The sequence below is a fragment of the Rhinatrema bivittatum genome, chromosome 4 (assembly GCF_901001135.1).
Source record: "Rhinatrema bivittatum chromosome 4, aRhiBiv1.1, whole genome shotgun sequence".
NCBI lineage: Eukaryota > Metazoa > Chordata > Amphibia > Gymnophiona > Rhinatrematidae > Rhinatrema > Rhinatrema bivittatum.
Genome location: NC_042618.1, coordinates 276,247,775 through 276,271,476, shown reverse-complemented (window position 1 = coordinate 276,271,476; position 23,702 = coordinate 276,247,775). Strand labels below are relative to the sequence as shown.

Sequence of the window (23,702 nt, the reverse complement as noted above, 5' to 3'; positions counted from 1 at the left end):
CCTCAGACCATCAACTGGATTCTACTTGCTTGCTGCCTTGCCTTGACCTCGGACCGCCCACTGGATTCTGCTTGCTTGCTGCCTGCCTTGCCTAGGACCATCCTTTGGATTCCATTTTGCTCAATGCCTGCCTGGATGCTGGACTGCTCACTGGACTCTGCTTGTGTCGGCCTGTGCCCAGGGAACCACCTAAGTTCTGCTGGCCGTCTGTACCAAGGGCTCAACCTGCGGGTATGACGGATGGTACAAGTGAAGCCTCTCTTAGTCCCTTCCTGGTACTTCCGCCTGTGGTCAGGCTCATTATGTGTACTTCGTGTTGTCTCTCCACACAGAGATCCACATCACCACCATCAGTCTGAAAGAGCTTCCAGAACAGCTGGAGGGCTGCCCACCTAATAGTTTACTGAGGCCATGAACCTGGCAGAATTGGCTACTCTCCATGCAATTTCTGGGATGGCACAGCATATCCAGCAACAATAAAATGTCTTGGTTCAAGCGACAGGGGTCTTGGAAAGGCTTTCAGCACAAATGGATGTGCTCTCTATGCAACCTGCACCCATTGAGGTGATTCCACCTCTGGTCCCAACTCCAGTGGCTACACTGGTGCCACACCTTCCTCCACCACCAAGAATCAGCGGCGACCCTCGGGAATGCCGGGGGTTTATTATCCAATTCTGTATACACTTTCCATTGCAGACAGCCCTGTTTCTGACGAATAAGACCAAGGTCACGTTTATTCTTTCCATGTTGGGGAGCTCTGCATTGGCCTAGGCCTCCCTACTGTGGGAGCCAGAGGGGACATGATCAGGGAGGGTTTCGACCACTTCCTCCGTGAGTTTTGGCTTATCCGATGAACCCGAATGAGCATCATTGGCCGTATCTGACCAGTATGATTTATGTTTGGGAAGACTGGAGATTTTGACGTTCCTGGAAAGCTGCCTAGAATGATGCAATAAAATGGTTGCTTAAAACTAAGTTGTGAGTCAATGAGACTTATTGAGGCTGAAAGAAAAAAGAAGGTATAGCACAGGTCCAGGCCCAAAGGAAACCCTCACATGTGTCTAGTAGGCAGGACCATGCCTTTTGTTTATAAGATGGTCTCTCTAATTCCCTGTAGACCTATGTTAGCCTTTAGGTTCCGTGCTCCTACAGTGCACAAGACCCACAACACCTATCAAGGGGGAATCGGCTAGAACCAGAACATGCTAATCTCTGAAGTGTTCTAACCTCTTAAAGCTATAGGAACTATAACACCCCAATCCTCCAACCCAGAATGCACTCACTTGCCCTCAGACTCCATCATACTGTTTCAAGGCCAGGCGTCAGGCCTTACATTTACTCAATTAAGTGTTCTTTACTCAAATAAATAGCTTTTGAAAATTGCTACAATAGTATGGTACATTTTCATATGTAACTCCTTTGAAAATTCACCTGTAAGGACAATCAAATCATGGTTAAAATGTTTATGAAAACACAAAATTCAGACTTTGTTTGCAGGCATACCAGTATTATGTATCCTAAAATATATTTCCCAGTTTTCTGTTTGAAATCCATAGGATTATGCGTAAGTACTTCTGAATGAATAAAATATTTCTATTGTTTTCAATTTTTCTCAGCTAATTAGATGGAAATTTTATATAATAACAATGAGTAAAAATGATAACTTTTTAGAGAGAAAATAATTGAAAATATATGTAACTTTGATTTAAATTCCATTGGCAGAAGTGAAATCTAAGACAGTGTGGCTCTGCATATTACGGTAAGTTCCTTATGAATAATTTCCCATGTTTCTCTGTGGCAGACTATGCCTAAAGTGCTACTTCTACTACCTAATAAGGATTATTCTTATTATTGCTTGTCATTATGTTTTTAAAGGTAACTAGTCCAAATGGAACACTTGCATAGCTGATGACATTCCTATTTGCTTTTCTACAATAGTAAATTCAGTTACACTATATCATCACTGTTTAATAGTTTGTTGCTTTTTTTGAGTCACTGGGGTTAATAGTACAGCTTTATTAGTTTAAAAATGTAAAATATGATTTTACAATCACATGGGGTAATAAGCATATATATTTAGGGGTAGATTTTTAAAGAAGCGCGCACGGAGTACATTAGTGCGTGCTACCCAGCACGCACAAATGTACACCCGATTTTATAACATGCGTGCGCGCTGCTGCAAGCATGTTATAAAATCCGGGGTTGGCGCTGCAAGGGGGTGCACACTTGTGCAACTTGTGCACTCTGAGTCCTATGGGAGCCCCGATGGTTTTCCCGTTCCCTCCGAGGCTGCTCTGAAATCGGAGCAGCCTCGGAGGCAACTTTCCTTCCGCTCCCCCCCACCTTCCCCTCCCTTCCCCTATCTAACCCACCCCCCAGCCCTACCTAAATCCCCCCCTACCTTTGTTTCAGGAGTTAACTTGCGCACACCGGCCGGCTGCTGGCGCGCCATCCCCTGGCATGGCCTCTGTGCCGGAGGCCTCGGTCCTGCCCCTGGACCGGCGCCACGCCCACAGTCCCTGCCCCTTTCCCGCCCCTTTTTCATGCCCCGGGACATAGGCGCGTCCCTGGGCTTGCGTGCCCACTGAGCCTATGCAAAATAGGCTTGGCGCACGCAGGAGGGTTTTTAAAGGGTTACGTGCATATATTACGTACGGAAACCCTTTGAAAATCTACCCCTTAGTGAATAACACTCTTCCTATATCTACAATATTACTGGATCCCAAAAATAGTGAAATATTACTACTTTCCTTTTTTATCACATTAACAGGGCACACTGATTATCTACCCAACAAAGTGTTTCACGGTGAGAGTGTTTTCAGTCATATTCTACAGTTTGCCTTTTCTCAACTGATGTTTTGACAATCACAGCCTGTTTCCACTGCTCTTCTAACCATAGGAAAAAGTAGAGTAATATTTTCCATCAGTCATAAGCAAAAAGAGGTAAAAATAGAAATAAAATTGCTTAATGGGTGTGACTTTCATCTCCTGATGAGCAAAATCTTAAGGTCAGTGGAAATCTTCAAGTGGTGGATGAAATCTCATCTTCCATTGCCTCCAGGCAGGCGCAAAAGGTGATGGGGGTTAGAGTAGGGCTAGGGGAAGAGGTGGGAAGGTTAGATTAGGGGGAAGGCAACGGAGGAAGGCAACGCGGCTTGGCGCGCGCAAGGTGCACAATTGTCCTCCCCCTTGCGCGCTCCGATCCCGGATTTTGTAACTTGCGTGCGCCTGCGCGCACAAGTTATAAAATCGGGTGTACATGTGCGCGCGCCGGGTAGTGTGTGCACATGTACTCCGCACGCGCATGTTATAAAATCTACCCCTTAAAGTCTAAAAAGGCCATGATGATGTCATCCACAGACAGAACCTTAATAAATACAGAATAAGTGATCACAAATTATAAATAGAAACCCCCAACAAGCTAGAGTGCATGCAGCACAATACTAAAAGAATAGAACCAAAATGAATTTCCTCCTCTACTGTGCACAATAAAAAGATATCATGATATGAACATGTTAGGATTTAGTCTGCTACGCAGCCTCATCCTACCCTGCTGCCTTCTGCAATGGCACCTCCCCACCAGCGGGGACCTCTGAAAAACTCTGCTCCTAGCCACCTAAGCCAGCTTATCAATGACCACCTGACTCAATACGTGTTGCAGCCTCCGCTACACCAGAAGCCCTCAGTGAGCTTAGCCTCCAGCCTTGCCAAGCTCCTCCACTGCCTGTACCACGCCCAAACTCCAAGCCTATGTAACGCTGCTTCACCAGTGTAACCTTGCCTTCTCATGAGGTCCACTCTTGGCTCTGACCTAGCTGCTGTTTGCTTGTCTTATGCCTTGTGGCCTTTGGGCCTTCTTGCTCTTTGCCTTACCTTGTGTCCTATGGGCCTTCCTACTCCTAGTATCTTGCTCTGTGGCCTATACTAGGCCTTACCTTGTCTTGTGGCCTCTGAGCCTCTCTTTGTACCTAGGGGCTTTCAGACCTTTAGCTTTGGGCTTATGTGTTCTATATTCTGTGTTAACCTTGTCTGTCTTGTCTAAGTCCTTCCTTAATCTGCCTTGTTGATCTTGTCTGGTCTTATCCTGTCTGTTTCAGTAACCTGTCCACGCTCCTGCCCTATTCTTGCCCAATATCCTGCCTTGCTTGTATTGTTCCTTGGCTGTGCTCATTACCTGCCTTGTCTCTGTTCATTGCAGCCCTAGTCCTTGTTCTGTGTCTAATGCAGTACCAAGCCTTACCTATTCTAGTCAGTACCAAGCCTTTCCTGCACTCGGTGTCCAAGCCTCTCTCCAGACTATCCAGCCTTGTTCCTACCTGTATAGACTCACTACTGGCCTCCACAACCCAAGAGCTCAACTTGCGGGGAAGGGGGTTGGCTAGATGTTACACCGGTTTTTAACTGGCTCTAGACTTGCTCAGCACCCAGACTTGCTGTCCTGTACCACTCCTTGGGTGATGTACCTCCAGCAGAGAGATTCAGACAGCACAGCCTCAAAGCTGACATATTCATTAACTAAACTGAAAATAGAATGCTTCTTGCCACCTTTGTTGTTTTGGACATGTTTCTTAATCATGCTGGTCCTCATCTTTTCCAGGATCTCCTGCTTATTTTCCATTTGTTCTCCCTCCTGACTTGCTCAGTTTCTCCTCTGCATCGTTGACATTGCCCTTTCAGTTTCTTCATATTTTACTCCATGTCTTTTTCTCTCACTATAAACTCATAACTAGATTTATCCTTCCTTCTAATCTCTGTCCCAACCTTACACCTCCCCAACTTTTTGCCCTCTCTCAGCCTTTGTTTTCCTTCCTTTGTTGTTTTTCCTCCCTTTTCCTCCTCTAGCTATGTAGGCCCTTTCCCTCAACAGGCTGGCTTCAATTTTGCTCTCTGAAATCACCCTATTTTCCCAAATCATTCTGTTCCTCACCTTACCCTCATCATCTTCATCTCACCTTCTAGTCAAGTCTCCCTCTAACTTACAAATCCCCTCAACTTCCATTTTTCCATTCACTTTCCACCCTCTTTCCTTCTTCATCTCTTTTCATACTCTTTCCTTTCCCTCTTATTCTATCCCTCCTCCCCTTCTGTCATTCTCCTCCTCTCCTCACTTTTCATTCCCACTCAACTTTCACCTTCCTTCTCTCCCTTCCTATTTCTCACCATTCACTTCCTTTTGCCATCATCCTTCCCTTTTTCTCACCCTCCAACCCCCAATTCTATTTCTTTTTGTCAGTTTTCAACCTCTCATCTTCCATTCTTCCCTTCCTTTGGCTCCCCTTTCATTCCCTCGCCTCTGCCCTTCCATCCTTCCCTTACAATACTTCTTCACCCTATACCCTACTCACTTCCCTTTCACTATCTCATCTACCATACCCCTTCCCCTGCAGCAGTCACATAGATGAGGGAGCTGGTGGCCAGTGCTTTTAGCCTCTTCTTGCTGGGGGCTCCTCTCTCTGTAGTGCAGATCACTTTTTGAGCCATGCAGAAGGGAGTGGAGCTGGCAGCAGAAAGCAGAAGCTAAAAGTCGTGGGCTGCCAGTTCTACTGGCCTGATGGGGAACAACAACTGATCTTTAGCCCTGCAGGCTATCATGGCGGGGGTGGCAGTAGGAGTAGCTAACATTATTTGGCTCCACAGACCAGGAGAAGGTATTGGCATTGCAGGACCATCTTATAAGAGGAGCAATTACATAAGAACATAAGAACATGTCATACTGAGTCAGACCAAGGGTCCATCAAGCCCGTGTCCTGTCTCCAACAGTAGCCAATCCAGGCCATAAGAACCTGGCAAGTACCCAAAATAATTCTATCTCATATTACTGTTGCTAGTAATAGCAGTGGCTATTTTCTAAGACAACTTAATTAATAGCAGGTTATGGACTTCTCCTCCAAGAATTTATCCAATCCTTTTTTAAACCCAGCTACACTAATTGCACTAACCACATCCCCTGGCAATAAATTCCAGAGTTTAATTGTGTGTGAGTGAAAAAGAACTTTCTCTGATTAGTTTAAATGTGCCACATGCTAACTTCATGGAGTGCCCCCTAGTCCTTCTATTATCTGAAAGAGTAAATAACCGATTCACATTTATCCATTCTACACCTCTCATGATTTTAAACACCTCTATCATATCCCCCCTCAGCCGTCTCTTCTCCAAGCTGAAACGTCCTAACCTCTTTAGTCTTTCCTCATAGGGGAGCTGTTCCATCCCCTTTATCATTTTGGTTGCCCTTCTCTGTACCTTCTCCATAGCAACTATATCTTTTTTGAGATGCGGCAACCAGAATTGTACATAGTATTTAAGGTGCGGTCTCACCATGGAGCGATACACAGGCATTATGACATTTTTCGTTTCAGTCACCATTCCTTTTCTAATAATTCCCAACATTCTGTTTGCTTTTTTGACTGCCGCAGCACACTGAACCGAAAATTTCAATGTGTTATCCCACTATGACACCTAGATCTCTTTCTTGGGTGGTCGCTCCTAATAAGGAACGTAACATTGTATAACTATAGCATGGGCTATTTTTCCCTATATGCCATCACCTTGCACTTATACACATTAAATTTCATCTGCCATTTGGATGCCCAATTTTCCAGTCTCACAAGGTCTTCCTGCAATTTATCACAATCCGTTTGTGATTTAACTACTCTGAATAATTTTGTTTCATCTGCAAATTTGATTATGTCACTCGCATTCCTTTCCAGATCATTTATAAATATATTGAAAAGCACGGGTCCCAATACAGATCCCTGAGGCACACCACTGCCCTCCACTCCCTTCCACTGAGAAAATTGTCCATTTAATCCTACTCTCCGTTTCCTGTCTTTTAGCCAGTTTGTAATCCACAAAATGGACATTGCCACCTATCCCATTACATTTTACTTTTCCTAGAAGCCTCTTATGAGGAACTTTGTCAAATGCCTTCTGAAAATCCAAATACACTACATCCACCAGTTCACCTATATTTACATGTTTATTAACTCCTTCAAAACAGTGAAGCAGATTTGTGAGGCAAGACTTGCCTTGAGTAAAGCCATGCTGACTTTGTTCCATTAAACCATGTCTTCTATATGTTCTGTGATTTTGATATTTAGAGCACTTTCCACTATTTTTCCTGGCACTGAAGTCTGTCTGACTGGTCTGTAGTTTCCCGGATTGCCCCTGGAGCCCTTTTTAAATATTGGGGTTACATTAGCCACCCTCCAGTCTTCAGGTACAATGGATGATTTTAATGATAGGTTACAAATTTTTACTAATAGATCTGAAATTTCATTTTTTAGTTCCTTCAGAACCCTGGGATGTATACCATCTGGTCCTGGTGATTTACCCTTCTTCAGTTTGTCAATCAGGCCTACCACATCATCTAGGTTCACCTTAATTTGGTTCAGTCCATTTGAATCATTACCCATGAAAATCTTCTCTGGAACGTGTATCTCCCCAACATCCTCTTCAGTAAACACCGAAGCAAAGAAATTGTTTAATCTTTCCGAGATGGCCTTATTTTCTCTAAGTGCCCCTTTAACCCCTTGATCATCTAACTGTCCAACTAAGTGCCTCACAGGCTTTCTGCTTTTGATATATTTTAAAAAGTTTTATTGTGAGTTTTTGCCTCTCCGGCCAACTTCTTTTCAAATTCTCTCTTAGCCTGTCTTAATGTCTTACAGGAGCAAACTTTCATCTTAGGCCCTGAGAAGGCTGCAACTCCTTAGCTCCAAAAGCAGAATAATAGAGAGGCAAGTCTTTTTCAGCAATATTGGGAGGGAGTGGTGACTTCTCTTAGTGGATCAAGCCTATGACCAGTTAGTTATAAGTGACTCAGTTCATCTTGCTAGGATATATATTAAATGGGGTTTCACTGTTGCTGAATTTGTGATACATAGTATTCAATATTTTCATTAATAGTTTAGACACAGGGAATGGACATGAATTATCCTTAATATGGTAATTTATAACTTGGGTCCTTTGTTGGAATCAGACCTATCAATGCAGGCCCAAGTATCTGTTATAGGAATTGTTTCTTATTTTCATTTGTGAGTATTATGACAAATGCGAGCATTTTTCTCCAGATTATTTAAGAACAACAGGACAGTCTTTAATTATGTTTCTATAACAGTGAAAGATTTCAAAGGGGTATTTGATAAACACTGTAGATCCCTAAAGGCTAGAGGATGGAAATGAAGAAAAGAGTGCATGAGGGTAACTTGCTGGTGTGGTGGTTACTACCCTTAATCAATAAGCCTTCATACTGTTGATGCAACTTCATTATTGCTCTCTGCTTTCATGGCAGGGGGTAAAGAAGAAAAGGGGAATTAGATTCAGTTAACAACCAACAAGGACATTGGATTTTATGGTCTGGGAAAACAAATAAGCATGGGGGGTAACTTGCTGGTGTGGCAGTTTCTGCCCTTAACCAACATGCCTGATAATTTGGATGCAACTCCAACATTGCTCTCTGCTTCAACAGCAAGAGGTAACAGGGAATTGGACTCAGACAAAACCAACAAGGGCCCTGACTTTGATGGTTTGGGAAACAAAGTAACGGGGTGACTTGTATGGTACAGCAGATGCTTCCTTAAGCTTGCTGGGCAGACTGGATGGACTGTTTGGTCCTTTTCTGGCATCATTTTCTATGTTTCTATGTATTCTAGATTATTGCAATGTGACCGTCTTATATCATTTCCAATTGGTACAGAACACTGTGGTGAGACGTATAGGTAGTCTGAAAGGAATGAATCTGTTATCTGACAGAAAGAATCATACATTATTCTCCATCTAGATCTTAAGATCATCTTAAATTTACCTACTTTGTATTCCTGGGTTTCAGGAAATTAGACTTGTAAGTTGTGGCAGCTCCTACATTTTGGAATTCTCTTCTAGCACAATTATGAAATATTAGTGATCTTTGTGTATTTTGTATGCACCTTAAAGTATGGTTTTTCTGTTGGATTTTGTTGTATATTATAGTCTGTTGCATTTTAGTGTATTATTTATTCTTTTATATTATGTATACTCTTTTTGTATCTGATTATAGTTATTTTTGTTTTATTTATTGTATAGATTTTGTGAGATAGTTATTCTATTTAAAATATTTTTTACTTGCTCAATCCAAAGGTATTAGGTGAGGCACAGTTATTTTAAATATAGCAGAGTTGCTTACCTGTAACAGGTGTTCTCACAGGACAGCAGGATGTTAGTCCTCATACATGGATGACATCATCAGGATGGAGCCCAATCACGGAACACGTTTGTCAAAGTTTCTAGAACTTTGACTGGCACTACTGAGCATGCCCAGCATGTCACCAACCCTGCATCCAGCAGGGGTCTCTCTTCAGTCTCGTGTATAGTAAAAATGCGTGCAAAAAATAAAATAACAAATCGCAAGTGGACCCCAACTCCGTAGGATGGCAGGCGGGTTTTGTGAGGACTAACATCCTGCTGTCCAGTGAGAACACCTGTTACAGTTAAGCAACTCTGCTTTCTCACAGGACAAGCAGGATAGTAGTCCTCACACATGGGTGAAAACGAGCTGAAGATGCCCAAGTAATGTACCAAAAGCACCCAAAGACGTGCAACAGGCACAACAACACGGGTGGGTTTGGTTAACAGGGCAGCCTGAAAATCCCAGTGGGCCATTGGAAGGAAGTTTGGTATTAAGCTGAGAATAAATTGCAAAGAACAGACTGGCCAAAGATCGAATCTTGTTTGCCAGCCTTGTCTAGGCAATAATGAGCTGCAAAGGTATGGAGAGAACTCCATGTAGCAGCCCTGCAGATGTCAGCAAGAGGCACAGAATGAAGGTGTGCTACCGAGGTAGACATTGCTCGAATAGAGTGCTCTTTAACACATCCCTGGAGCGGAAGACCTGCTTGCTGGTAGCAGAAAGAAATACAGTCTGCCAGCCAGGAGGACAGGGTTTGCTTGGCCACTGGGATTCCCAGTTTAGTTTTATCAAAGGAGACAAACAACTGGGTGGACTTCCTATGAACTGCAGTGAGTTCCAAATAAACAGCTACCACACTCTTGCAGTCCAAGGAATGCAGAGCCCGCTCACCTGGATGTGAGTGGGGTCTTGGAATGAAAGTAGGTAGAACAATGGATTGATTTAAATGAAATTCAGTGACTACCTTTGGTAAAAATTAAGGATGAGTGCGAAGGACCACCCGATCATGAAGAAATTTCATGTAAGGGGGTATGTTATCAGTGCCTGTAGCTCACTAATCCTACGAGCAGAGGTCATAGCAAGAAGGAAGAACACTTTCCAAATGAGATGACGTAACTCGCAGGAGTGCAGAGACTCAAATGGAGGTTTCATGAGTCGTGCTAATACCATGTTAAGGTCCCAAGCAGGGGCCTGGGGATGGAGAGGGGGCTTGAGGAGTAGCAAGCCCTTCATAAAGCATACCATTAAGAGTTGTGTCGAAATCGAGATATCACCTGTACCTTTATGGAAGGCGGCCACTGCACTGACATGAACTCTAATGGATGAAGTTTGTAGACCAGACTGAGAGGTGCCAGAGGTAGTCTAGAAACTTTGTTGTGGGGCAGGTAAAGGGATCTAATTCCTTTGATGTGCACCATGAGGAAAACCTTTTCCATTTGGAATGATAAAATCTCCTAGTAGAAGGCTTTCGTGAAGCTACCAGGACTTGGGATACAGAGTCCGAGAGGTTGAATGGCTGTAAGTTTAGCCTTTCAACTTCCAGGCTGTCAGTGACAGGGCCTGGAGGTTCGGACAACGTAGCTGTCCATTGTTCTGAGAAATCAGAGACGTATCTGCACCTAGACAAATTTGTTGATGGACTGAGAGGTCGCGAAGGATGGAAAACCATACCTGGCACGGCCAGTAAGGGGCTATGAGAATCATAAGGCCCTTGTCCAGTCGTAACTTCACAAGAGTCTTGCTTATGAGTGGAAGTGGGGGATAGGCATACAGGAGACCTGTTGCGCAAGAGAGGGCGAAGGCGTCCCTTGGTCGAGTTCTGTGACTGCGATGTAGGGAGCAGAAGTTCCCTACTTTGTGGTTGTGAATCGACGCAAAGGTCTATACTCAGATATCCCCCACTTCTGGAATATGTTCTCTTCCACTTTTGGGGATGAAACATGCATCCACGCCCGCCAGGTAGGTTGCTCTCAGTAGCATGGAATGAGAGAGAGCTGAAGCCCATATTTGTGCTACTTCCTGACACAGCAGGTAGGAGCCAGTTCAACCCTGCTTGTTGATGTATCACATCGCTACTTGATTGTCTGTTGGATTAGGATTGCCTTGTTGGATAGGCAATCTTTGAAGGCTAGAAGGGCATATCTGATTGCCCTGAGCCCCAGAAAATGTATCTGATGTTGTGATTCTGCTGCAGAACAGGTTCTCTGGGTTTGCAGGTTGCTGACATGGGCTCCCCAACCTAGAGTGGAAGCATCAATTGTCAGAGGTATTTGGGGTTCTGGAGCTTGGAAAGGTAGCCCTCTGACCAGGTTGAACTCCTGGATCCACCAACCCAGTGAGACGAAGCTGTCTGGTGACATGGACAATGTTGGACATTGGCTGGTGGGCCTGAGACCACTGGGACTTTAATGTCCACTGTGTTACTCTCATGGCAAGTCGAGCCATCGGTGTAACATGAACCGAAGATGCCATGTGGCCCAACAAGATGAGATCATGACGAGCCGTCATGGTTTGGCGAGTCTGAATAGTGTGGGCAAGTATTGCAAGCATATGAGCGCGGTCCCTGGGAAGAAAAGCTTTAGCTTGGGTAGTGTCGAGATCTGCTCCAATGAAGGAGAGGAGTTGGGATGGAGTCAAATTGGACTTTTGATAATTGACTAGAAATCCCAAGTATAGTAGTAGTCACAAGATGAGATGGAGGGATTGAAGAACTGCCTCCGCAGACTGGGCTCTCATTAACCAGTCATCTAGATAAGGGTAGACGTGAGTGCCCAGGTGCCTTAAGTATGCTGCTACTACTGCCAGGCATTTTGTGAAGACATAAGGGGCCGATGCCAGGCCGAACGGAAACACTCTGTACTGGAAGTGCCGGTTTCCGATGAGGAGATGGAGTTTATTTATTTAAACTTTTTTTTTATACCGTTGTTCAGATGGGTACCGTCACAACGGTTTACAGTAAGGCACATAAAAATGATGCTAAATATATCAAATTACACAGGTGCCATTATGGTTCGTTAACATAGTTTGTGAACAATATTAATTGGTAATTGTGATAAATCATGTCTATTTCTAATTGTATCAGTTTTGGATACGAGATTAGCTTTATCATTGTACTTTTATCCTTTACTGATGAATGAAAAAAATGAAGTTTAAACTAAAATAAATAAAAACTACACACATATTGATTTTGGTTATGTGTGTGGGGGTTCAATTGTTTGTACCTTGCATTTCTCTGGGTATTATTCTCCCTATTCGTTTTGATAAGCTTGTTTAAAGAGCCAGGTTTTTAGATTTTTTCTAAAGGTTTTGCTGTCACTTTGTAATCTTAATTCCAATGGCATGGTGTTCCAAAGAATGGGTCCTGCCAAGGATAGTGCTCTTTCTCTTACTTGTGTTAGTCTTGCTGTTTTGATTGATGGAATAGTTGGGTGTGCTTTGTTGGCTGATCTCAGGTTTCTGTTCAGGACGTGTATGCGAAGGGCTGTGTTCAGCCATTCTGCTTTTCGTTATGTATTAATTTATGTATGGTGCTTAGTGTTTTGTACTGAATTCTTTGCTCAATGGGTAGCCAGTGTAATTCCGCCAGGGTTTCTGTGATGTGGTCTCTTTTGCTTTTACCGGTCAAGATTCTAGCATCTGTGTTTTGTAAAATTTGTAGTGGTCTTAGTGAAGTGTATGGTAGACCTAGTAGAAGGGCGTTACAGTAATCAGTACTTGCAAAAATCAAAGCTTGCAGCACTGATCGAAAGTTGGCAGTTGTTAGAAGTGGTTTAAGTCTTCTAAGCACCATGAGTTTGGCGTATCCTTCCTTTACTTTTAAAGATATATGTTGTTTTAAGCTTAGTTCTGTGTCAATTATTACTCATAGGTTCCATACTTTTTCTGCTAATTCTATTTTTTGGTTATTTTTGAGTATAATTGGGTTTGTGCTATATGCATATATGAATATACATATATATGCTATATGCTATATGCATATACACGTCTTGTAGATCTAGAGAGCAAAGCCAATCTCCCTGTTGGAGAAGAGGGAGTAAAGAGCCTAAGGTTACCATCCTGAACGTCTCCTTTTGAAGATGCTTGTTTAGAGAATGAAGATCTAATATTGGACGAATGCCCCCCTCGATTTTTTTGGTATTAGGAAATATTGGGAGTAGAAGCCTTTTCCCCTTTGTAGAGGGGGAACTTGTTCTATGGCAGTGACTTGTAGGAGGGATGTTATTTCCTCATCTAGAAGTGGAGAGTGGTCGGTGTAACTCCATTCCAGACGAGGTGGAGAGTCCGACGGTATTGAGAGGAAGTTTAGATGGTAACCTTGAGCTAAGACTGACAGGACCCACTGATCCGTGGTGATCATGTGTCACTTGGTGGCGAAAGTGGCAGAGATGGCGCCTACTGGTAGAGATGGCAGAGGTGGAAGTCAACAATCGCTCTCTAGTGGGGAGTCAAAATCCCTGCCAGGTTCTTATGGCCTGGATTGGCCAATGTTGGAAACAAGATGCTGGGTTCGATGGACCCTTGGTCTAACCCAGTATGGCATGTTCTTATGTTGTGGAGGTGGCTGTGTCTTTTGAGGCCTGGCCTGGTGAGGTTGAGCCTTCTGATAGGGTCTGGTTGGACGAGACCGAGCTGGAAGAGGGTAGTATCTACATGCTTTGAAGGTGGATCTTTTTGCCTCTCTTCTGAATGGTTGTTTAGAAGAGGAGGAGAAATCAGTGTGCCCAGCAGGAGTTGTCGCAATGTCTCATTATGATCCTTGAGCTGTACGACAGTCTCCTGAATCTTCTCACCGAATAGATTATCTCCCATTCAGGGGAGGTCCGCTAACCGCATCCTGAACTTCTGGGCGCAGATCAGAGGATTTCAGCCATGCCCACCTCCTGACACTTATCCCAGCTGCTGACACCCTGGAAGCAGAGTCAAAGATGTCATAAGTGGACCGCACCTCATACTTGCCAACATGAAGGCCTTTTTTGAGAATGGAGTTGAGCTGGTCCTAGAACTGGTCCGGAAGGAATCAGAAAAACTCCTGCAGCTGCTTAGATTCCTGTTGCATTGCATCATATATAGTTGGTAGGCTGCAATACGGGAAATTAGCATAGATCCATGAAAGACTCTACGACCAAAACCATCGAGGATTTTCTGCTCCTTCCCAGGAGGCGTGGAAGAAAGAATGAGGCCTTGGTCTTCTGGCCTTCTTCTGGGCAGATTTGACCACCACTGAATGGTGGGACAGTTGAGTCTTCTGGCATCCAGGTGCTGATTGGACTAAATAAGTAGCATCAGTTTTTACGGTTGACAGGTGGGACCGTACCTGGATGCTCCCAGTTGTGCTGAAGAAGGTCAAGGAGGACCTCATGCACCGGGATGGACATAACCTCCTTAGGTGATTCGTCAAACTGAAGGACTTCTAGCATTTTGTGTCTGGAGTCTTCTTCAGTCTGGAGGGTAAAGGGTATGGTCTCTGACATCTCCATGATAAATTTATGAAGTAGAGGTCTTCTAGCGGGGATCTTCACCTTTCCTCTGGAGGAGAAGGTTCAGACGGGATATCCACTGTGTCCTGGGAGTCCAGGGCTGGCAGGGTTGATCCCCAGCATCCAACAGGCCTCCAGATGGCAAAAAAATGGCCTTCTCCGGCTGGAGGAGGTCGGGACACCGAAGGTAGCAGAGGAGGCACTGGTGGCATCGGCAAGGGTTTGATGCGGCATCAGAGACAGAGGGAGCACTGAAGGACTCGGTGACCTCAGTGGACGCCTCGATGGAAACTACTCCAGAAGGCCCTTGCAATTGGATCCGGCATGGATGCTCCCTCCTCCTCCGAGGAGAGATGGATGGGCGTTGATGGATCATGATGAATCGGTGTTTTCACCGGTGCCGATGGCAGAGCACCGATGAGGATGTCCAGTCTGTCAAGTAGTAGTGCGAGCATCGGCAGCATCATATCCGGAGCCATGATCAGAATCGGCATCGTGTCGATGGAGCCAGATGTCCATGGAAGGCCTGCACCACTGCCTCTTGAACCATCCGGTTCAATTCCTCATGGAAAGCTGGTGTTAATAACAGTTCCGGAGTGGGAGTGTGGATAGGTTTCGCCGGAGGGTCCACAGGTATATGTGGAGTCTCGGCTGACACCCCTTGGTATACCCGGCACGGAGCAGGTTGGGGGCCTCCACGGCCTCCTTCTTCGGTGGCTCGGTCGATGTTGAAGTCGAGGCCACCGGTGCACCTGGATCAAACAGCATGGTTTTCAGATGCCGATGTTGATGCTTGTCTCGATACTCGGCCTTGCCAATGCCCAGTGCCAAGGACGTAGAAGCTGAAGTCTTCGATGATGATCGAGAGTTATCGGTGTCCGATCAATAACGAGACTTGGAAGGAGACGGCATCGATGATGTGGAGGCCTTAGATGGTGAGAGCTGTTTTGTATGAAACAGAAAAAGCCATCTTTTCTAACCGGGCCCGACATCCCTTGCGGTCATTGGGCACAGTTGGTTACAGTGTGTCCACGTCGTAGGGTAGGTTCCAAACAAGTACACAAACTGGTGAGGGTCTGTGATGGACATTGTCTAGGACAGTCGGGGCACCTACGAAAAACCCGTCGCCATCGCTATCGTTGAAATTTAGGCCGAGGCGCGGTCGGTGACCATCAGGCCTAAAACCTAGAACCGTCAGTAACCGACTGAAAATCGAGGTTAAAGCTTACCTTTCTGTCGCAGGTATTGACGGTGGACAGGGGGACCCAGATGGGGTGAGAAATTTTGCAAATTCTGAAAATAATCCCCGAGGAAAAATTCCTGTCAGGAATCTGTGAGAGAGCTCCTCACTGTTGGGTTTTGTGGCATATTGTGGACTCTGGTCGAAGTGGCGATGGCTCCTCCCATGGGGAGGGGCCCTGTGGGGAACCACAACAATTGGCTAGACTCTAGTAAGCAGACACTGAGGAAAGAAAGCTTTATTGTACTGCTGATGTAAGTTGAATCTTGCTTCAAGGAAGGGATAGTACTGAAGGCCAACGATATCACAGTAAGCTCAGACAGTCTCTATAGATGATGGTCTCACCCGGATGTAGCAAGGTTGGGCAGTGTTCCGCAGCACGGGATAAGCCGAACCTGAAGGGTGAAATAAGGAGAGCTGGAGTGTAGCGATACTCACAGAGTGGCAGTGCTGGTAACTTCCTTGGTAGAACAATGGAGAGAGGGACCTGAGGTCCGAGGTGGCAGGATACCCAGAGCAGGATAGGCCCTCGAGGAGTGAGTACCTAGGAGCACCGTAGGATCCTGGAAGGAAAAGTAGATAGGACCCCCGAGGCACGGGTGTCCTAGGTTAGGTTTTGAACCCCTGAAGGGCAGATAGAAGCGAGAAGCCCCCGAGGAGTGGGTACTCAGAGCTTCCATAGGTGTGAGTTACCACAGAGGGTAGAAAGGAATCCAAGCGAGCAGCATAGAAACAGCCAGAGTAGCAAAACCGAAGTCCTTGCTAACTTGTTGGGCTATAGCGGAGCGGAGGTTTAAATACCTGGAGGTACTGACATCATGCGGTGGGGACGCCCCCAAGGTTCCCGCCATGACGTATTCAAAAGCGTAGGTGGCATGCACGCACGCGCCTAGGAGGCCTCAGGAAGAAGCATGGCGGACAGGGATGCCCATGCTGTGTCGGAGACGCCGAGGCTTTCGGAAAATCAGCACTGGAGGCAGCCATCCTTCCCAGGGAGGAGGAAAAGGGTAGAAGAGAGGTGAGGCAGAGCAGTCACAGCGTCTGCGACAGACGGACGCAATCCTCATTCCGCGTGGCTAAAGCTGCGCAGAAAAAAAAGAGACTGAAGAGGGACCCCTGCTGGATGCAGGGATGGTGGAATGCTGGGCATGCTCAGTAGTGCCAGTCAGGTTCTAGAAACTTTGACAAAAGTGTTCAGTGATTGGGCTCCATCCTGAGATGTCACCCATGTGTGAGGACTATCATCCTGCTTGTCCTGTGAGAAGTATTGATTTTATGACTTGATTGTATACTTATTGTATATTTTTTTGTACACCGTATTGAGCTTTCATGGTATATGTAGTTTATAAAGCTAATGAATAACTAATTAAAAAAATAAATACCAATGCAGTTGGAAATACATTTCATGTCACTATGCTGGACTGTATTCATTTAGTCAGTACTGAACTGTTTTAAGCTACTTGGGCTTCCATATTGCTCTGTATCTGTACTTACTTGCTTCCTGTTTCTGTAAGTGTCGAGCTGCTGGTTTCTTACAGCTCTATTTTACCTTGTTAATAAAAGCTGTGCTGTTTTGCTGCTCTTGCAAAGAGGAAATCACCATGCCTTGTTTGTTTATCTTTACAAGGCATTCTGTTTTCTAAACAAACTCCATTGTGTCATAAGTCTTTAATAGATGCTACTGGGATGCCAGGTAAAGGGGCCACAAGAGTTAATAAAATGCATCCCCATCCTAGAAAAATTGTCCCTGGTGGACTCTAAGGCAACTAGTTGACCTCCATCCAACTCTGCTCTTCATCTAAATGTTTAAAAAGGCAATTCTCAAGCCCCCTTCTTTAGCCCTAACCTTTGTAAAAATATAACCCTCACAGGGTAGCTCCTACACCCTACCCTGCTAGCATCATCTTGAAAAATGGCATTGTTGACCCACTAACCTTCTTTGCCCCATCTACAATAAGAGAGGAAAAGGAGAACTGTGAATCAGCTGGGGCCATTTTAGAAGATGGAGTTGGTGAGGTGGGAGTGAATGCAGATCATGTCTTTCTCTTCAACACCCCTTCAACACAGCAATAGATTAACTGGGGGAGGGAGTATGGGGCTATCCCAAGGGGGGGGGGGGGGGGGGGGAACATGTATTAATTAATTAATTAATTATTTATTTATTTATTTTTACAAAGAGTGGTCCAAAAGCCAGGGAGTGGGACTTAAAAAGGGCACATTTTTTGCATTTTCTAGGACTGGTGGAGTGGGGTGTTTGGACAGTTAGTTGCACTATGAACCACTTGACATATTTTCTAGGGTGAGGGAGGCTATGAGCTCACACGTGCCCTATTTAACTGACAACCCAGGGATGGAGAGCCAGCATTGCATGTTATTGCTGCTGGGAATGTGTAATTTTCCAAAGCAACAGAAGTAATTATCACAGGATTCACTGAACTGCGGTACCTTAGATTAGTGAAACCTGCTGTAATGTACTTGTGGTAAAATGGTACAGTAACACACCATTGTACTGCAGCTAAGTAAATAGTGTCCTTTATCGTGACTCTTCAGGTACACTGATTATAAGCTCTTTGGGAAGGGGCTTATCATACCTGTATACTTATCATCATTATACAGAGCTGCATGTGTCTAGTAGTGCTATAAAAATAAGTATTTCTATTATTAGAAACAGACAACCAGATGCCCAGGTTGTCTGGCAGGCTGCAAGTATTGTATTGGTTAGAAGTCCTAGCAGAAATCAGGTTTTCATTGAGCTGGGTCTGTTCAGCATGCTGTGCAGAGGACTTTATAGGTTGGATGTTTAGAAACAGCCACACTAGTATTGCTGGCTATTTAGATTGTCATAAAGCTTCTAGTTAGATTCTTAGAAAAATGGATTGCTGACGTGAACTAAGTGGCGATGATCTATACTATTCTACATAAAACGTGGATGGAGAAAATGAGGAAGACAAAAACAAAACGACTGTCCTAGATAAGGAGAAAGCTTGCAAATGGTCACACTCTGACTGGCAGCTGTTTTGCATTCCTTAGTAGTGTGATGAAATATCTGGGACAGAATGTATAGGCAGCTTGGTATTTTCTCTGCTATCTACTTTGATTTTGTTAAGCCCAGTTATTGGCTCCACACTTCAAGAAGAATATGGTGATTCTGGAGATAGTCCAAGGACTAGTAAACAATAATGATAAGAAGTCTATGTAATATGACTTATGAATGGCTGAGAAAGGTGCTAAAGCCTGAGGTATTATGACTTATTCCAAAACATAAAGTGGTAGATTTTAAAAGGTTGCACACGGGCTGTAGATGTGCACCTAGCAAGTTGCGCGCTCAAATTATAAAATCCGGGGTCGGTACGCACAAAGGGGTGGACAATTTTGCACGCCGAGCAACGCAGCCTTCCCCTGTTCCCCAAATCAGAACGGCCTCAGGGGGAACTTCCCTACCCCCCGACCCCACCTTCCATTCCCTCCCCTGCCCTTTCCTCCCTACCTTTTTGCTCTTCTTTTTTTAATCTCCAAACTTACTCAGCCTCTGGCCACGCCCCTTCCCTGTCCCCTCCCCTTTTGAAAGCCCCTGGACTACTCGCGCCCCGGGTCTTTATGCGCGATGCCGAGCCTTTTTAAAATAGGCCCGGTGCGCGTAACCCTTTGAAAACCTGACCCAAAGGGTATCTCTATCACCACTAAGAAAAGAGAAATAGTAAATTCCAACAAGGGAGATTTAGTTTAGATATTAGGAAGAATTTTTGTTTTGTTTTTGTTTTCTTTTAAACATTAGGAGTAACTAAACATTGGAAAAAGTTGCTACTCCTGGGGGAATTTTGCGTTATGCAGTTTTCCCCATCTGTTCAGAATTCTGCAGTTGCCCCACAAAATTAGGAGTGGGAACCAGAAAGCCAGCAGCAAACAATGGCAGTTTAGACTTCTGTGGGCTAAAATGGAGGAAGGAATAGTGTCAGCATCAGCTAGAAATGAGAAAGGAAAAAAGCAGCGGGCTGGCCTACACAGACTAGAAGAGAGCTTGCTGTTGGCCCATGCAGACTGAAAGAGATAAGCATACAGCATCTGCCTTGGCCTTAATAGCTCAAACAAAAGGTTGAGAGCAATAGTGGGGTCCAGGGGAGCCTGAACAAGTGAGGTAGACAGCAAGTTTGGGAGAAGTTAGGAGAGAGCTTGGGGTCTTGCTAAAGAGGGGCTGACAGACCATAGGAAAGATAGGGGCTGTCTTATAGAGGTGAGGGGAGGAGAGAACTAGAGGAGGAATCTCTCTTTGTTCTGTCCCCCAGGTGTCATGCCTGGGAGGGGAACACACAGAGAGAAACTGGAGGTCTTGCTAAAGGGGGGGGGGGGGGGGGAGAGATAGACAGAAGATTATGCTGGGGTTAAAACTGGGAGACAAGAGGGAAATCTGTGGAGGGGGTTCAAGCCTTTTTGGGGGCTTCCTGGGGAATGGGAAGGGGAAGAAAAAACATAATGGTGTCTGTGCCTTTGCTGTCTTTTCCTGAATAATATCTCTCTATTCTTTTGTTTCTTTGTAAAATGCTTGTTTAAAAAGCCATGTATTTAAACTTTTCTGACATTGAAGAAAAGTTTAAAAACATGGCTTTTTAAACAAGCATTTTACAAAGAAACAAAAGAATAGAGAGAAATTATTCAGGAAAAGACAGAAAGGCACAGCACACAGTACATAGAGCTTTACAATAGATTAGTCTATGAACTCTACACCACAACAAACATAACTATAATACTATGTGTGATAAAACTACCCATGTAAGTACCTTGGTACAACTGGTCATGACCTACTTTGCTAAATGTCTATGTATAATGATATATTGTAACTGAACCTTTTAACGGCACCTGTTAGAATGTACTATAGTACGCTTTTTTACCCTCATTAAATCTGTGCCTACATGTAAATGTTGCAATGGGATTTAACTTAGCAACGCTTTTTTTATAGAAACGTTTTTAAATAAATAATAAGGAGAGGGGATTCATTCGGGGGGGGGGGGGGGGGGGGGCGGCGCAGAGAGAGAAATCTGGTGTGTAGGAATCAGATATGGGAGAAGTCAAGTGGGGGCAGAAAGATCAAGCATGGGGAAGAGTTCAAAGCCATAAGGAGGAAACAGCCGGGAAGGGTTATTGAGTCTGAAGGAGCCAGGCTTTAATGGAAAAAGTCTACATACAAAAATGTTTAAATTCTTCAATTTTAGTAATAACCTTTTTTCTGTATTACATTATTTTTTTTACATAGAATTTCCCCAGGAGAAAGTTGCCCAGAGAGATGGTGGAATCTGCATCATTAAAGGTTTTTAAGAGCACAGCAGGTAAACAACCATCTGATATAATTAATTTACAGTGGATTGCTTTCTTGAGACAGACGCATGAAGTAGATCCCTCTTGAGGTTCCCTCCACTCTCATTTTCTATAATTCTATCTTTAAACAATAGTACGTCCCTAGGCTTCAAGAAAATTGCTACAAACTGATATATCGTTGGCATTACACACAGGTCACTCTTCATAATTTTGCACCGGATATACCTGATACCTGCTGGAGAGGCTGTGTGGAACAGGGAACTTATTACCATATATGGTGGCAATGCCCCAAGGTTTCCAAATGTTGACAGGACAGTATTTGCCATGGATGGCTCAGATTCTTCCTGCAATGGGTAAAGTCGAACCTTGGCACGCAATGTTGGGTTTACACCCCTTATCAGAACCCATTACAACTTTAGAGATCCAAACTGTTCTGAAGAAAATGAAGCCATCTTCACACCCTTTGACCAAATCCCGACCAAACTGCTTCTGCTAATCCCTGATACAATTTCTAAAACACTGGCTGATATTATAAATTGTTCCTTATCCCAGGGAATCTACCCAGACGACCTTAAAATGGCCTCCATCAAACCGCTTCTAAAAATACCGAACCTAAATCCCAATGACGTTAACAGTTTCCGTCCGATCGCCAACCTTCTGTTCTTAGCCAAAGTGATGGAAAAACTAGCTAACACACAATTATCCAACTACATTGAAGACCACCAAATTCTGTCTCCTAATCAATACGGATCCGTAAAGCATTAAGTACAGAAACACTACTCCTTTCTCTCACAGACTACCTCCTCTCAGGCCTTGACAAAGGACAGGCCTATCTATTAATCCTCCTGGACCTCTCGGCTGCATTCGATACAGTCAACCACTCCATCCTCCTAAATCAACTGGCGAACATCGGCGTCACAGGCACAGCACTGGCCTGGTTCACGACATTCCTCGGGAACAGAGGATACAAGGTCAAAATACACAACAAAGAATCTCACAGCTATCCATCCTCTCTAGGGGTTCCTTAGGGCTCCTCCCTCTCACCCACACTCTTCAATATTTACCTTCTCCCTCTTTGTCAGCTGCTATCCAAACTGAACCTGAAACATTTCTTATATGCAGACGATGTACAGATCGTGATCCCCGTAAATGAATCCATTAATAAAACCTTAGAATTCTGGGAAAAATGCCTGCTAGAGATCAATTACCTCCTCACCAGTCTAAATTTAATTCTCAATTCGTCAAAAAGTGAACTCCTTCTTATATCTCCAGAAAACAATAACCTTACCTCTATCCCATCAGCCAACCTACAAACTTCTCATGTAAGAAACTTGGGAGCTATCATCGATAACCGTCTCAACCTAAAATCATTCATCAACCAAACATCTAAAGATTGCTTCCACAAATTACATGTCCTCAAAAGAATTAAACCACTCTTCCACTCTCATGACTTCAGAACAGTCCTGCAAGCAATAATATTCTCTAAATTAGATTATTGTAACTCTATCTTATTAGATCTCCCAGCATCTCATACCAAACCTTTACAGATGGTGCAGAATACCGCAGCCAGAATTCTGACCAATTCAAGGAGAATTGCCCACATTTCTCCAATCCTAAAAGACCTACATTGGCTGCCAATTCACTACCGGATCATTTACAAATCCATTACTACCATATACAAAGTCATCCATCTCCATGCCCCACTCAATTTACAAATCCCTTTCAAAAATCATACATCCGCCAGACCTATCAGAGAGTCATATAGACAATCACTTCATGTTCCACACGCCAAAACCTTTCAACACAAATCCTTCAGAGACCGAGCTTTCTCAACAGCAGGACCACCACTATGGAACTCTATCCCATCGGACCTGCATCAGGAACCCTGCCTACCAACGTTCAGGAAAAAGCTCAAAACATGGCTTTTTAAAAAAGCCTTTCCAGACCCCAACTGATCCTTATCTCACTGACATTTTACTAGCAGACTTCTCCAGTACACTGTTAATAACTACCATCACAACTAGAATTCTACAACATTGTAAATAATTGCTCTCTCTGTTAAATTCCTATTGCCTTTTTTCTTTTCTGCTCCCAGTTGTGCACATCCCTGTTTTATTGTAACTGCAATTTTCTAACCGCGCACCTGTTAAATTGTATTTTCACTTTGGTTTCTCACCCCCTTGTTAAATGTAAACCGGCATGATGTGACACTTGTCTTGAATGTCGGTATAACTGAAACACTAAATAAATAAATAAAATAAAATAAATGTAACACACACACCACACAGAAACTGGTGTTACAGATATTTATTGCGACAAGAGTGGAGATTGCGCATCATTGGAAGCAGGTAAACGCTCCCGCTTTAGCAACTATTTTACATCAGTTGCACTCCTATTACCAGTTGAACAAGCTTACAGCGTTACATCAGGATCGCATGCTGGCATTTCAGTGAACCTGGGAACCATACTGCAGCTGGTTGGTGGCTCAGGATACCCCATAGATGTGAGCCAT

At 44.2% G+C, this 23,702-nt stretch overlaps 1 protein-coding gene across 1 annotated transcript in view; it reads right to left on the bottom strand.

The window, feature by feature from the left end:
• Nucleotides 1–23,702, bottom strand: part of SCUBE1 (signal peptide, CUB domain and EGF like domain containing 1) — a 1,434,630-nt gene that overhangs the window by 734,023 nt on the left and 676,905 nt on the right. The window lies entirely within an intron of this gene.